Genomic DNA, 17,652 nt, shown 5'->3' on the forward strand with positions numbered 1-17,652 from the left:
GCTTCCACCTCCTGACCATCCGCTCCCTCTCTGTCACATGCCCACCACTGCAGGCCACAGCCTCCCTTGCCCACTGATCCTCTGGCTGACTACTGTCCTCACAGCAGCCACAGGGATCTTGTTAAAAGGACAGTAGAGCATCACCTCCTCACAGAGGCTTCCTATATCAGCCCATCTAGCATGGGGCCCACTACCAGATCCCGCACCTCAACGTGGCTGTTAATTCCATCAGTGCACAGTCCTGTCTACACCAGCTCTCATGTTAGCTCAGGCCTCTGACCACCTTCTCCTGGGCTCCACCATGAGGGACAGCGTCTCTGTTGGCTGCTGTGTCTCCAGCATCCAGAACATGCTGCACACTGTCAGTGCTCAATAAATGCTGGGCTTTCTTCATTACAGTTGGAGGGAGGCCGTGATGGAGGACACAATCTGCCCGATGAGATGACTGAGGTTGGTGCATGCGGGCAGCTCGATATCCAGGTTGCGCTGACGTATGTCATAGATGGTTTCCTCGTCCACCATGAAGGCACAGTCAGCATGTTCCAGAATCGTGTGCGTGGTCAGGATGCAGTTGGAGGGCTACACCACGGCTGTGGAAACGTGGGGGGCTGGGTAAATGGCAAGTTCGAGCTTGGACCTCTTGCCATAGTCCACAGAGAGGCGCTCCGTGAGCAGAGATGCAAACCCAGAGCCGGGGCCGCCCCCGGAGCTGTGGAAGATGAGGAAGCCCTGTAGCCCCGCTCACAGATCCGCCTGAGAGAAAGCAGAGAATGGAGCCAACACGGGCAGAAGGCACAACACAACCTCCAACCAGCCCCGGTCACTTCTCTTCCTCTGCAAGATCACGAGATTCACACCCTCCACAGTGAACATGCATGGCACTTAGAGGCAAAGCAGACAGACGGTAAACACGTATGGATGCACCACAGCCACCCTGGAGGGTAAGACTGTGGACTCGTGATTAAGGCCTCGGTTTGCCACAATGTCTTCCGGGTCACATTCCAAGGCCTACCATCATGTCCAGGACAGTGTCCACAGGAAGCCTTCTCAGCACTCTCCTAACCAGTTTGAGCATCTGGTCCAGGACCAGGTCGACGATCTCCTTGCCGATGGGGCAATGGCCTCTGGCGTACTTATTGGCTGCGTCTTCCTTCCTGGTGATCAGCTGCTCCAAGTAGAAGGGCTGCCTGTGGGTCCCCATGCACTTCCTCTACAAAGAGGACACAGGGGCCAAGAGTCTTTAAGGCCTATTGTTAACTCACCAGTGTGGACAGCTCGAGACCATCCCCTTCTACCAAGCACATGCTGTTCCTTGTAGGTCAGCAGCATCGGTGTCTCACAGGAAATGCCTCTGTGTAGTACACAGACCACAACTGCACCCGATGGCTCTAGGAGAGAGGAGTCAACTTGCGGGACAAATGGCAGTGTGACCGGGTCCCCAAGAAGGGAGGAGAGCTCTCACATCCGCACACAGGCAACTCTACACGTGCGTGTTTCTTCTATCCCTGTAGCCACAGCCAAGGGTGTAATTTAAAACTCCCTTACACGCTAGACAGTCCCCAGCATGACTGTTGCTGGGCAGTCCCATCAGGGCATCCTATGTGGCCTGGGTCTCACAGGCTTCAGGGTGACATTTTGTCATCCCCTGGTGGCTGCCAAAAGGTGCTCTCTTTGCAGCTCTCCTTGGAGCTGCCTCAGACTTCTAATCTGGAGGAACCCAATGAATGTTCTGTACTGAGCTTTCTATGTCTGAGATGCAGGTCACAACTCGTGCCCCAGCCTGAGGGAGTGCACAGCACTAAGGAGAGACCAGTGCCCAGGTACCCTGTAGACAGGGTCTACACAACCACCTGACTGGGCCGAGGAGGCCATGAGTGACTCCACCCCCAGTGCATCTCACTGCCGGTCAACCTCACAGCAGGTTTTTCTCAATTAGGAGCCTGAGTCCCACGGACATTTCAGGCAATAACCTTCTAGTTTGTCACCTATGGTAGCCAGGGGCATACACTTGTACATCTGTCCTTTCTGCAGGGGGATGCAAAGGAGCCCATGGGGGGCTTTAGCAAGGCTCTCCCACACTGCCATGACAGCCGCCCTGAGTGTCTGTGTACCCACTGACACGGTGGGCTCTAGGTCCACAAACACTGTTCTGGGCACACGCTTGCCAGCCCCAGTCTCGCTGAAGAATGTGTTGAATGAGTCATCCCCACCACTGATGGTTTTGTCACTTGGCATCTGACCTTTGGGTGAATTCCATGATCAGGGCAGCACCATTCCCAGCAGGCATCGCCCATCTGGACCCCCACCTGCCCCACGTGGATAGAGATGCACTCACACATCGAACCAGAACATAAACATGAGACCCTCATCTTCAAGGCATTCATCCCTCTATGACATGCTGATGGGACCTGAGGTCATAAATTAATATGTGTAAAACATTTTGGTGTCTGGAGGTTTGCTTAGTCATCACATCCCATGACCTGCCATGATCATTTCATATCTGAACACCCACCATCCAACGTGGATAGAGACACACTTGAACTATGAACTGGAATAGCGCCATTATGAACTCATATTCCAAGCGATCAGTAAGTAATATAAAAATTGATATAAAATAAGCAGTCAAGGAATTTTGCTTCCACCTAAGGGTGGATTTAAAATATCAGACAAAATATAAAATAACAGTTTTCAGTCACTGAACAACAGGCAGCAGAGACAGTGATGGCTCAGAGCAGAGAAGCAAAGTCAGCATGTTCCTGCCCCAGAAGCCTGCTGGGGAGTTTCCCGGCAGCAGCAGAGGGAGGGAGACCCAAAGCCCAGGGATAACCCCAAGTTGTCAAGAGGGGATTTGTGGTTTGGGGAGGCCCAGGCAGCTGGAAAACATGGTTCCGTGACTTGGGGGGGGGGAGAGATCTGCAGGGAAGAGCTCTGTGCAGACCAGCGGGGGGTCCCACGGAGCCCACAGCTGTGGCCGGCACAGCACACATGTTTGGGGGACTCCTGAGCTCACAACCGCCACACTGGAAAGACCTGTCCCTCACAGATACTGCATGGGGTCCTCAGAAGTGGGGCCCAGTTAGGCCTACACTCCAGGCTGTTCAGAACCCACCTAAGCAAGCTGAAAGGCAAGCCTCAAAGGGTCACACTGTTCCCAGGTGTATTGATAGCATCCCCCAAAAAGCCTACACATACCTAAAGGAACACCAAGAAAATCTAGCACCCAAGAATGTGAAATTCATAATGTCTGGTATCCAATCTAAACCTACCAGTTATACTAAAAAAAATACAGAAAATATGACCCTATGAAGAGAAAAAGCAATCAATAAAAACAGACCTGGAAATGGCATAGATGATAGAATTAGTAGGCAAGGGCATTAAAGTAACTGTTATATATCCACATGCTCAGGAAGGTAGAGGAAAAATTAGCATGATAAGGGGAACATGTTTACTATTAAAAAAAAACTAAATCAAACTGCTAATGATCAAAATGATAGTGTCTGAAATGAACACTGGATGGTATTAACAGCAGATTATATACCACAGAAGACAAGATTTGAGGATGATGAAAATGTTCTGAAAGGGGCTAGCCCAGTGGCCAAGTGGTTAAGTTCACGGGCTCTGCTTCAGTGGCCCAGGGTTTCACTGGTTTGGATCATGGGTGCAGGCATGACACCGCTCGTCAGGCCATGTTGAGGTGGTGTCCCACATGCCACAACTAGAAGGATCCTCAACTAAAATATACAAGTACGTACTGCGGGGATTTGGGGGGAAAAAGCAGGAAAAACAAAGAAAATGTTCTGGAAATAGATAGTGGTGCTGGTTATATAACATGTGCATGTACTTAGTGCTACTGAATTATAAACATAAAAATGGTTGAAGTGGTAAATTGTGTGTTGTGTATTTTATCACAAACAAAGGTGATTCTCAGCAATAAAAGGAGCCATGTCTACACGGGCAACCACATGGATGAATCTCAAAATAATCACAGTGAGTGAAAGAATCCAAACCACATCAACAACTGAATTCAGTGATCCCATTGACATAAAACTATAGGAAATACAGAAAAGTAGATTGTTGGGAGGGCCAAGGGGGGCAAGAGGGCTCACAAAGGGGCACGAGGGAACTTGGGGTGATGGACATGTTCATTATTTCGATGGAGGTGATGGCTTCATGGGTTATCAATATGTTAATCACTGTTAACACTTGTCAAATTATGTGCTTTGAATGAGTACTTTATTTTTATGTCAATTATACCTCAATAAAACTGTAAAAAAAACCCCGCCAGGATAAAGATTTTTCAGACATTGAAAAACTGAGAGAATTAATCATCAGCAGAGCACGAGGACAAGAGATGTGGAAGAAACCCCTCCAGCAGAGGGAAACAATCCTAGATGGACAGCTGGGACTGCGCAAGGAGTGCAGACACCACGACTGCTACATATGGGGCAAATATCAAACACTTTCACCATATTATAGAAACACAGTTGAATGGTAAAGCAAAAATAATGATTTATTGTGGGGTGAATAACTCACATAAAAGTAAAATATGACAATCAATAGCAGAAGGCCAAGAAGGGGACACGGAAGTGGACTGTCATGAAGTGGACAGTGTCACCTGAAGGCAGACTGGCACAAACAGAAGATGGAGGCAGGAATCCTCAAAGCAACCACAAAACGTCAAATGAAGTGGCTGAGCCAAGAAGCTAATACAGGAGATAAGATGGAATCATACAAATAATTAACCCAAAAGAAGGTAGAAAAAGAGGGAAATGGGGACAAACAAATGGGATAGATAACAAATAAACAGCAACCTGGTGGATCTGAACCCAACCATGCCCATAGTCACATCAGCGTCCTTACAAATTCTATGTAATTACCTAACAAAGGTGGATTGTCAGAGGGAGCAAAAAGCAGACCTGACTCTATGCTAAGTTCAGGAAGCCCAGAGACAGGGTAAAGGAAAGAGGAGAGAGACCTGGCAGGCTGAGGCTCCACCACAGGAAAGGACGGCGGCTGCAGGGGCAGCACTGTGTGTATTCTGTGCCATCTGCTTTCTGCTGACAGCAGCATGTGCTGAATGCAGACAGGCCTTGATCTGGGAGAGGGGAGGCTGGCATGGACGGACCGCCCCACCAGGCATCCTACAAGAAGATGTAGAGGGAACTCCGCTCTGGATGAGGTGGGACAGCAGGGGTGGAGGGGGGCATGGCACAAGCAGGGGGCAGCAAGGACATTGCTCCAGCACATGGGGAGCAGGTGGAGATGCTGGGGCCTCACACTCCGCCACTCATCTTGTGCTTCTCCAAGAGTGCCACGGTGGGTTCAAACCTGCAGCTGGGTGGGCAGACTAGCAGGAACTCAGTTCTCTGATGCCCGCTCAGGCCTCAGGTCAGGGGTGCAGGGCAGGCCCCACCAGACAGCACCTGGTCTGCAGGGAGCTCCCAGGGAGCTGTCCATTCACTGGGGTCCAGCGGGGAGAGCACAGGCCAAGATCAACAGTGCTGCTTTCAAAGCAAAGAATTTCCCAGGGAAAGAGGGTCATTTCTTTGTAATAAAGGGGCCATTCACCAGGAAGGCATCACAGTCCTCGATGGCTGTGTATCAGGAGAGTCACAGCTTCTAGACCCAGAGCTTCAAATATACAAAGAAAACCCACAGAACTGAAAGGAGAAACAGACGGCCCACAGTCTGAGATTTCAACACTCGCTCCATCACTGATGGAGCAGCTAGACAGAGACGAGGACGGATGTGGAAGCCCTGGACGGCACTGTCACCACTCTGCCCAAACTCACGTTACAGAACATGCCCCCAACACAGCAGAGGACACATTCTTCTCAGGTACGCAAGGGACATTTGCCAAAAGAGACCACATTCCCCACCAACAAAAGACAAGTCTCAATAAATCCCATATAATCCAAAGAAGAGTTTGCTCAGTAGCGGGAGGAAGAGTGGAGCCAAGAGAGCCCTGAGCAGCCCTGCCTCCAGCTCCAGTCTCCGTCACTGCACCCTTGAGGGGTGAGCTGGCTCAGCCACTGTCACCACACCCTGAGCAGTGAGGCCAAGACCCTCAGCTGTCCCCACCCCCTGTGCTGCCGACACCAAGCCCAGCACCACAGAAGGAGTGCAGGCACAAGAGGGTAATTGTGACACAGGCTTGGGAACACTAAATGGTCCAGGGTAAGAAGTGGATATGGTTTCATCCACAGGAAGGAAAAGGGAAGATGCACTGGTACCAAGACCACCACAGAGGAGGAAGCCCAGCACGGACCTTCGCAGTGCAGGAGATGGGGAGACTGTGCAGTCTGATGCTGCTGAGGAAGAAGGGTGCAGAGGCAGCACATGTGACAGGCCTGGCACAGCTGCAGTGCAGACAGTAAATGTGCAACAGCCCGGGGCCAGCACAGCCACTGTTCACATCGCAGCGGCCTCCACACACCCCCCAGCAGAACCACCAGAATAGTGAGAGCATGAAGAACATGGGATCACAGAGTGCTCATGAAAGCCAGGCCCCACAGCACCGGCCTGACCACATGCAGCCACTGTCCCCATCTCACAACATTCAGAGACCCTACGGGTGACAACCACAGTGTTCCAGCCCTCCTGTGCAGCGAGAAGTGATGGAGGGCACTGACACCCAGGTGCAGGAGAACAAGGCAGACCAGTAGACAGAAGCTGTATCGGGGTATAGACCACAGTGCCGCAGGGACCCTCCTGGGCAAAGACAGCCCAGAGAGGATGGCCACGCAGATCAGGAAGATCAGGGACAGGAGACCTACTGTAAGCGGCCACCTCAACGTCAGCACCGCTGCACCTTCAACGACCAACACAGAGGCCAAGAAATCCCTAGACGACAAGATGGCCAGGAGACAAAAGCAGCTGCCCCCCAGCTAGAACCCCCCTCCCGGGGCTGAGAAGGGCGGGTGAGTAGACGCAGGCTTCCCGCCTCCACCACCATCTGTAGCCATCCAACACGAAGAGATGAAGACGACATTCCAGCACCAAGAAAAGAACAAAAGTTTGGAGAGGAAGACTTCAAGGGCTTTCTTCTTTCCTCTTGACCAGGTAAGTACAACTACCTCCATTATCTACACAGCATGGGACTTCCTTTTCTTTTTTCTGCTTTTTCTCCCCAAATCCCCCCAGTACATAGTTGTATATTTTAGTTGTGGGTCCTTCTAGTTGTGGCATGTGGGATATTGCCTCAGCATGGCCTAATGAGGAGTACCATGTCTGCGCCCAGGATCCAAACCAGCGAAACTCTGGGCCGTCAAAGCAGAGTGCAAGAACTTAACCACTTGGCCACAGGTCCCAGCCACCATGGGAGTTTCATTATTTTATCTAAAGACATCTCTTTTTGGTAATGACAAATGTGTTTGCTCTTTTTTTAAAGTCTAGTTTTTCTAAATAATTAAGATTTCTTTCTTTTTAAAGATTGGCACCTGAGCTAATATCTGTTGCCAATCTTCATTTTTTTTCTGCTTTTTCTTCTCAAATCCCTCCAGTACATAGTTGTATATTTTAGTTGTGGGTCCTTCTAGTTGTGGCATGTGGGATGCCGCCTCAGCGTGGCCTGTCGAGTGGTGCCATGTCCGCGCCCAGGATCCAAACCAGCGAAACCCTGGGCCACCAAAGCAGAGCGCGAGAACTTAGCCACGTGGCCACAGGGCAGACCCAAGGTTTCTAAATTGTTTCATACCTGGTCAAGTTTGGGTTTAAGAACCTCATTTTTAATTTGTGATAAAAATTTACAACTTGATGTTTTCAAAAAACTCAACAAACTGCAAGCACATATTAATAGAAGTCTTAATAAAAAAATTCAAATAATACAAAATATGTTTTCTGAATGGTGGAATTAAATTAGAAATAAGTAACAAAAAGATATCTGAAAAATCCCCAAATATTTGGAAACTAATAACAAGGGAGATTATAAAGTATTTTGACTGGAATGAAAAGGAGACATGACATACCGAAATTTGTAGGATGCAGCTAAAACAGTGCTTCAAGGGAAACCTCTATAAAACACTCATATCAGAAAAGGGGAGAGATGGTGTTAAGATGGTGGCATAGGTGGACTCTGAACTCACCTCCTCCCATGGACACAACAAAGTTACATCTACTCTTGGAACAATTATGCCTAATGAATGAAATGGATAAGGAAAGGAAAACTGGATAAAAAGAATCCCAAAACCACGGACAGTGCTGACTGAGGTGGAAGAGGCAGAAATTCCTTTCTGGAGAGAAAAAAAGCCACCTTTGGGCTGTGATGCTTCATGACTGGGTGGGGGCAACCTTAAGGTATGAAGCCTTTCCTGGAGGAGTGGGGGATCTGAGGGGGAGAGTGTTACCACATTAAGCAGCTTTTGGACTCAGCGCAACTGAGACAAGTGTCATAAGACTTAGCTTTGCTGGCCATTTACTACAATGGAGAATACACCCAGAAAAGCTATTGGACATAAGAGAAAAAAAGGCCTGCTCTTAAAGGGCCCAGACACAAATTCACTCATTTCAGACAGCAACCTAAAATAGTCAGAAAGGGACACAGTCCTTTGTTGAAAAGAGACTCACCTTATAGGCTCTTGGTGCATCTTGATGAGAAGTCAGACTTCTCCAGAAATTAAGACATTGGCAGCAGCCATTAATGTGACCTAGTACATGTACGCTGACACAGATGCTGGCAGATGCCACTGGAGTTCTTTGCCTGACCTGTTAGCACAGGGGTCTGCCTCACCCCCAAGGGCACTGATTTAATCCAACTCTGTCAGGGCAAGTAGACTGCCCTAGGGACTGGCTCCACCCAATAGCAACCCCTTGGGCAACTTATGGGCCTGCATAGGTGGGGGTGCATGGAACCTCTGCAACTGGATGACTGGGTCCTCCTCTGTAGGACAAGGAGCATGAGGGCTGGGCCTGCATTGGTGGAGTGTGTGGGGTCTTTGCAGTGAGGCGATAGGATCCACTTCAGTGAGTCTGGCTGTGTACACAGGGCAAGACTGTGTTGACAGAGTGTGTGGCCCTGCAGGCAGTGGGGCTTATCACCTGCAGCAGACTTGTGCTTCTCAAACAGTCACATAGGAGATCAACCCCATCTTCTAAATTGTGAAACAATTGGGTGCTCCTGCGGCTGGGGCCAGTCCTACTCAGCTGCAATCCTGAGACAGCTGACCACAGCCTTGCAGGCCCGGCACTACAGCAATAGTAAGCCCCTGAGTCTACCAAGCAACCACACTGGGAGTCTACCCACTTAACAGAAAAACTGCAACAAGAAAGTGCTATTAGACCATGCAGCCAACTGTACTGTGGCTCCCCATGCCTGAAAGAGTGACTGATAGGACCATAGCAGCCACACACAGCTGAGCATTCCAACCAGATGGCCAGGGGGAGAGCCTAGCCTCCCCAGGCACCTACAGTATGAGTAACCCTGCCATAAGAGAAGGACACACATGGCCCACACAGGGGACACTCGTGGAACATCTGGATCTTGTGACAAGAGGGAAGCACACTGCTGGGCCTCATAAGACATCTCGTACATAAGACCACTTCTCCAAGACCAGGAGACACAATTGACCTATCTAAAACATAGATATAAGCAAAAAGAGGCAAAATGAGACAAAGAAATATGTTCCAAGTAAGGGAATAGGACAAAAACTCAGAAAAAGAACTAAATGAAACAGAAATAAACAATCTACCTGACAAAGAATTCAAACAAAAAGTCATAAGGATGCTCACTGATCTTGGGAGAAGAATAGATGAACCCAGTGAGAACTTCAACAAAGAATTGGAAAATATAAAAAAGAACCAATCAGAAATGAAGAATACAATACTGGAAATGCAAAATTCACTAGAGGGACTCACTAGCAGAGTAGAGGATACAGAAGAGTGGACCAGTGAGCTTCATGAAAGACTAGAGGAAAGCACTCAAGCTGAACAGGTAAAAGAAAAAAGAATTAAAAAGAACAAGGATGGCCTAAGGGACTTCTGGGACAACATCAAGCACATTAACATCCATGTTATAAGTGCCCCAGGAGAAGAGAGAGACAAAAGGACAGGGAATCTACTTGAAGAAATTATAGCTGAAAACTTTCCTAACCTAAGGAAGGAAACAGATATCCAGGTACAAGAAGCACAGACAGCACCAAACAAGATAAACCCAAAGAGGCCCACACCAACACACATTATAATTAAAATGACAAGAATTAAAGGTAAAGAGAGCATCGTAAAAGCCACAAGAGAAAGGCAACAAGTTACATACAAAGGGAACTAGACAAGGCTATCAGCTGACCTCTCAGCAGAAAACTTACAGGCTAGAAGGGAGTGGCACAATGTATTTAAAGTGCTGAAAGGAAAAAACCTACAGCCAAGAATACTCTAGTCTGCAAGGTTATCATTCATAATAGAAAGAGAGAGAAAGAACTTACCAGACAAGCAAAAACTAAATGAGTTGATCACCAAGAAACCAGCTTGACAAGAAATACTAAAGGGACCTATTTAAGTGGAAAAGAGAAGATCACAAACAAGAATAAGAAAATCATCAGAAAAAGTAATAAAACTAAAGGTAGCAGATCAATTACCTATGAAGCTAATATGAAGGTCAAAAGACAAGAGTACTAAAATTATCTACTTCCATTATAAGAGGGTAACAGATACACACAAACAAAAAAAAGAGGTTAGATCTGATGTCAAAAACATAAAATGTGTGAGGACGGGAGTAAAAAAGCAGAGCTTTTAAGCACGAGGTCAAACTAAAGAGACCATCAACTTAATATAGATTGCTGTATACACAGGTTTTTATATATGAACCTCATGATAATCACAAACCAGAAACCTATGATAAAGACACAAGAATTAAGAGAAAGGAACCCCAACATAATACTAAAGAAGCCATCAAACTTCAAGGGAAAAGAGTAAATGAAGAAGAAAGGAACAGAAAAGAGCTACTAAAACACCCAGAAGAAAGTAAAAATGGCAACAAATACATTCTTATCAATAGCTACTTTAAATGTCAATGGACTAAATGGTCCAATCAAAAGGCATAGGGTGGTTGATTGGAAAAGGAAAAAAGACCCATATATGTGCTGAATACAAGAGACACACTTTGGACCTCAAGAGACTCACAAACTGAAAGTGAAGGGTTGGAAAAAGATACTCCATGCAAATGACAATGAAAAGAAACCTGGTGTAGCAATACTTATCAGATAAAATAGACTCTAAAACAAAAACTGTAACAAGACACAAAGAAAGACACTATGTAATGATAAAGGGAACAATCCAATAAGAGGCTACAATACTTGCAAATATCTATGCACCCAACATAGGAGGGCCTAAATATATAAAGCAATTATTAACAGACATAAAAGGAAAAATAGACAACACCACAATATGGTAGGGGACTTTAACACTCAGCATGCATCAATGGGTAAATCATCCAAACAGAAGATCAATAAGGAAGCATTGGCCTTAAATGGCACATTAGACCAATTGGACTTGGTAGATATATACAAACATTCCATCTCAAAACCACAGAATACACATTCTTCTCAAATGCACATGGAACATTCTCCAGGATAGATCACATTCAATAAATTTAAGAAGACTGAAATAATGCCAAGCATTTTTTTCTGACTAAAACAGTATGAAACTAGAAATCAATTACAGGGAGAAAATCAGAAAAGCTGCAAATATGTGTTGATTAAACAAAATGCTATTGAAAAACAATTGGGTCAAGGAGAAATTAAAGGAGAAATCAAAAAATACTTGGAGACAAATGATAATGAAAGCAAAACATACCAAAATTTATGGGATACATCAAAAGCAGTTCTAAGAGGGAAGTTTGTAGCAGGACATGCCTACCTCTACAAACAAGAAAAATCCCAAATAAATACTCTAACAGTGCACCTAAAGGAAGTGGAAAAAGAAGGGCAGACAAAGCCCAAAATCAGTAGAAGGAAGGAAATAAAATAAAAACCAGAGCAGAAATAAATGAAATAAAGAATTAAAAAAATAGAAAAATATCAATGAAACTAAGAGCTGGTTCTTTGATAAGATAAAAAAAAATTGACAAGCTGTTAGGCAGACTTACCAAGGGAAAAAGAGAGAAGGCTCAAACAAATAAAATCAGAAATGAAAGAATAGAATTACAACAGACACTTCAGAAATACAAAAGATTAGAAGAGAATACTGTGAAAAGCTACACGCCAACAAATTGGATTATCTATAAGAAATGGATAAATATTTAGAATTATACAACCTTCCAAAATTGAATCAAGAAGAAATAGACAATTTGAATAGACAAATCACCAGTAAGGATATTGAAGCAGTAATCAAAAATCTCCCAAAAAATAAAAGTCCAGGACCAGACGGCTTCCCTGGTGAATTCTACCAAACATTCAAAGAAGACTAAATGCCTATCCTTCTCAAACTCTTCCAAAAAGTTGACAAGGGCAAGAAGCTTCCTAACTCATTCTATGAATTCAACATTACCCCGATATAAAGACCAGATGGGGCAAGACAAAAAAAGAAAATTACAGGCCAATATCACTGATGATCATCAATGCAAAAATCCTCAAAAGTACTAACAAATCAAATACAACAATACATTTAAAACATCATACATCATGATCAAGTGGGATTTACTCCAAAGACACAAGGATGGCTCAACATCCACAAATCAATCAACGTGATAGACCACATTAACAAAATGAGGAATAAAAATCACATGATCATTTCAATAGAAGCAGAGAAAGTGTTTGACAAGATACAGCATCCATTTATGGTGAAGAACCTGAATAAAATGGGTATAGAAGGAAAGTACCTCAGCATAATAAGGCCATATATGACAAACTCACTGCTAATATCATTCCCAATGGAGAAAAACTGAAGGCTATCCCTCTAAGAACAGGAACCAGACAAAGATGCCACTTTCACCACTCTCATTTAACATAGGATTGGAAGTCCTAGCCAGAGCTATCAGGCAAGGAAAAGAAAGAAAAAAGATCCAAATTGGAAAGGAAGAAGTGAAACTGTCACTGTTAGGAAATGATAAGATTTCACATACAGAAAACCCTAAAGAATCCACCAAAAACCTTTTAGAAATAATAAATGAATACAGTCAAGTTCCTGGATACAAAATCAATATACAAATATCAGTTGTGTTTCTATACACTAACAACAAAGTAGCAGAAAGAGAATAAAGAACACAATCCCATTTACCATAGCAACAAAAAGAATAAAATATCTAGGCATAAATTTAACCAAAGAGGGGAAAAGACCTGTACACTGAAAACTATAAAACATTGTTGAAAGAAATTAAGGAAGACACAAAAGATGGAAAGATAATCCCTGCACTCAGATTGGAAGAATTAACATAGTTAAAATGTCCATACTTCCTAAAGCAATCCACAGATTCAGTGCAATCCCTATCAAAGATGCAATGACATTTTTCACAGAAATAGAACAAAGAACCCTAAAATTTATATGGAATAACAAAAGGCCCTAATAGCCAGGGGAATCCTGAGAAAAAAGAACAAAGATGGAGGTACCACACTCACTGATTTCAAAGTATACTGCAAAGCTATAGTAACCAAAACAGCATGGTACTGGCACAAAAGCAGACACACAGGTCCTTGGAACAGAATCAAGAGCCCAGAAATAAACCCACACATCTATGGAGAGCTAATTTTCAGCAAAGGAGTCAAGAACATACACTGGGGAAAGGAAAGTCTCTTCAGTAAGTGATGCTGGGAAAACTGGACAACCACATGCGAAAGAATGAAAGTAGACCATTATCTTAACCATACACAAAAATTAACTCAAAATGGATTAAAAACTTCAATATAAGACCTGAAACCATGAAACTTCTAGAGGAAAACATAGGCAGTACACTCTTCAAGATCTGTGTTAGCAGCATATTTTTAAGTACCATGGCTGACTGGGCAATGGAAACTATAGAAAAAATAAAGAAATGGGACTACACCCAACTAAAAAGCTTCTGCACAGCAAAGGAGACCATCAACAAAATGAAAAGACAACCTAACAATTGGGAGAAGATATTTATGAACCATATATCTGATAAGGGGTTAATATCCAAAATATATAAAGAACTCATACAACTCAAAACAACAAAGCTAACAACACAATTGAAAAATGGGCAAAAGATCTGAACAGACATTTGTCTGAAGAAGATATACAGATGACCAACAGGTACATGAAAGAATGTTCAACATCATTAGCTATCAGGGAAATGCAAATCAAAACTACAATGAGATATCACTTGATGCCCATCAGAATGGCTATAATTAGCAAGACAAGATATGATAAGTGTTGGCGAGGATGTGGAGGAAACAGAACTCTAATGCACTGCTGGAGGGAGTGCAAACTGGTGCAGCCACTATGGAAGACAGTATGGAGATTCCTCAAATCATTAAGAATACAATTACCATACGATCCAGCTATTCCACTGCTGGGTATTTATCCAAAGAACAAGAAAACACGAATGCATAAAGATATCTGCACCCCTGTGTTCACTGCAGCATTATTCACAATAGCCAGAGCTTGGAAGAAACCTAGATGCCAATCGATGGATGAATAGATAAAGACATGGTATATATACACAATGGAATACTACTCAGCCATAAAAAAGGATGAAATCTGGCCATTTATGACAACAGGGATGGATCTTGAGGGTATTACACTAAGTGAAATAAGTCAGAAGGAGAAAGTCAAATACAATATGATCTCACTCAAAAATAGAAGATAAAATGAACAACACATAGAGACAGAGATTGGAGTGGACAGAGGGGATGGGGAGAGGGAGGAGGGCGAAAGAGGTGATTAGGCACATGTGTCTGGTGATGGGTTGTAATTAGTCTTTGGGTGGTAAACATGATGTAATCTATATAGAAGTTGAAATACAACCCAGTGCACCTGAAATTTACATAATGTTATAAACCAATGTTACTGCAATAAAAATTTTTTTAAGTGTCTAAAACCAGTCTTACAATGATGTAAGATGATGGAAGGGTTAGTTAGAAGAGCCTGCTGAAATGTGGTCTGTGGCCCTGTATAGAGGTGTTGTGTCCTGTGAACTTATAAAACAGCAGACAGCCTGTGGAACAGAGAGATGACTGGGAGAGCCTAATGTTAGAGTACTGGCTTTGTCAGTCAGGGTGGCAGCTATGAACAAAACAGGTAAGCATGGGGCATGCCTGATGCCACAGAGTCTAGCTGGCATGAGAAATATGCTATAGGACGTGTCTGAGAGGCAAAAGATTGTCCTAGAATTTGGGCAGCAGTTCCCTTATTTTCATGGCAGTATAGATGAAAAGGTTGGTCAAAATTAGGTAAGCCAAGAGCTGTACTGTGGACAAAGCTAATTTAAAGGCTTCACAGGAGTTTAATGTCTCTGAAGGCCAGGAAATAGGCTGTGGGGTGATGTCTGGGAGAAGAGCACACAGAGGGTTAGCAAGGGCTGCAGAATCAGGAATCCACTGGGGTGGTAACCAGCTGCCCCTAGATGTTTACATAGCTGTTTTTTCATTTTGGGGAGACGGTGGACAACGGACTCTAGGCATTTGAGGTGAGCTGTTGAATGCCTTGACATGGCTCCTGTCCTGAGAAGGTCCCAGTCCTCTGCACCCACTGAGGTTCAGATCTGGAGGCTTTATGGCCTTGAACAGCTCGTGCCTTCAGGAGAGTGAAGGGTCTATAAGGCTCCCTGTTTACTCTGATTACAGAGTAGAAGGTCATCCACATACTGAACAGGAGCGGAGCCTTGAGTGAAGGCTACAGAATCCAGCTGGGCTGTAGGATTGGGGACAATATGAGGGGGACTCACAATATCCCTGAGGAAGGCGAGTCCATGTGAATGGCCTCCCTTTAAATGTAAGTGCAGAACGAACTTGTGAGTCAGGCTGCAGTGGGATTGGAAAGAGACCTGAGCAAGGTCAACTCCTGTCACCCAGGCTGCACCAGCAGGAGCCCAGCTCAGGATGACAGCTGGATCAGGGGCCAAGTATGTGGAGGAATACAGACTCTATGGCTCTGAGGGCTTGCACACATCTATGGATTTGGTTCTCGTCTGAGTCAAACTCTCCTTCTTTTTTCACTCCCCAGATTGGAAGATTACAGGGGGAGGAAGTAAGAACTAGTCCACCGTGTGCAGAAGGGGGCCTGTTAGAGGTTCAGTTCCTCACTCTGCATCTCTGGAGAGCAGGTAATGGGTAACTGATGGACATGGTTCATTCTTTGTCTTAGTAATGGGCTTGGTAACAATCCTACTTCATTTGCATGTGTAGCCCAGAGACTAATGGGGACATCTTTTAAAGACTCACTCTCTTCAGAAGAATTTAAATCAGGATGGCTTTCTAGTAATGAAAGTAGGAGACTTGGGGTTTGGCCTGAGGGCAAGGAGTTGAAAATGCCTTGGTCATTACAATTTCTAGTGGCATTAAATTTACATAACAAACCTCTGCCAAAAAGGTTTGCTGGTGAGCAGTGGGAGACTAGAGAGGCTGGGTGAGTGTTAAGGGTCTAAAGATATGGGAGTGAGCTGGGATCTGGGCCATGAAATAAGCTGCCCAGAGACTCTGACAGCTGGCACAGAATCTTGGGGGATGGGTAGAGATAAACCCTCTGAAGGGAGAGTAGAGAAAGTCACGTCAGTGTCACTTAAGAAATCCGGTTCCTGATCCTCTATTTTACATTTAGTTGTTTGCTCAGGGCTGCGACTGGGAATTGATGAACCTGATCATTTAAAGAGGGAAGGAGAAACATGAGCCTTCTGGGGGAGCGGGGGCCAAGGGGTTATTTTTCCAACTTCCCCTTCTCTTCAGAGCAGGACAATGTCTTCTCAATGCCCTGGTTTCCTGCGAGACCTGCAAGTGTCTGGAGGCGAATAGGGAGCCCTCTGAGTGGCTTCCTCTCACAGTCACAGTTTTGCTTCTCTAAGGATTCAAGCTGTAAAGTGAGAAGGGTTGCTCTTAATTCTTTCTTCTTTTACTTTCCTGCTGACTATTTTTAAAATACTGTGTAGCAGCCTCCACTATTACACTTACTGGCTGCCCTGACCAACCAACCACACTAATTGGAATTTGGTTTTAAGATTTTATTTTTTTCTATTTTCTCCCCAAAGCCCCCCAGTACATAGTTGTATATTCTTTTTTTGTTGTGGGTCCTTCTAGTTGTGGTACGTGGGATGCTGCCTCAGTGTGGTTTGATGAGCAGCGCCATGTCCGTGCCCAGGATTCGAACCAATGAAACACTGGGCCACCTGCAGCGGAGAGTGCGAACTAAACCACTCGGCCATGGGGCCAGCCCCTGGAATTTGCTTTTTATGTCAGGAAGAAAATTTCCTACTAAAGCAGGAACTAGGAGATTCCTGTGTTCTGGGGCTTCCGGGTTTAATGCACTGCACCTTTGAAAAGTTTGTATAAGTGTTCAACAAAGGCTTTCAGATGTCCCCCTCATTCTGAGTGCATAATTTCATTTTTGACCAATTAACTTTAGGAAGAAATGCCTCTAAAATCGCTCCCATTCATCCTTGAGTGTCAGCCTCGAGCAGAGCCCCTTCTTGGTTGTTTGCAGGAGGGCCTGGGAGAGGGTCTGGCCCTCTATTTCCCCTGTGAGGGGGTTTCCTCCAGGGGAACCCCTGGCCTGTCT

The 17,652-nt window shown here is 45.0% G+C and overlaps 1 long non-coding RNA gene and 1 pseudogene across 5 annotated transcripts in view; one reads left to right on the forward strand and one right to left on the reverse strand.

Moving 5' to 3' along the window:
- LOC139045952 (uncharacterized) overlaps nt 1-17,652 on the forward strand; it is a 305,429-nt gene that overhangs the window by 163,780 nt on the left and 123,997 nt on the right. The window lies entirely within an intron of this gene.
- On the reverse strand, nt 394-2,339 carry LOC139045971 (tubulin alpha-3 chain-like; annotated as a pseudogene).

The sequence above is a fragment of the Equus asinus genome, chromosome 8 (genome assembly GCF_041296235.1).
Source record: "Equus asinus isolate D_3611 breed Donkey chromosome 8, EquAss-T2T_v2, whole genome shotgun sequence".
Taxonomy (NCBI): domain Eukaryota; kingdom Metazoa; phylum Chordata; class Mammalia; order Perissodactyla; family Equidae; genus Equus; species Equus asinus.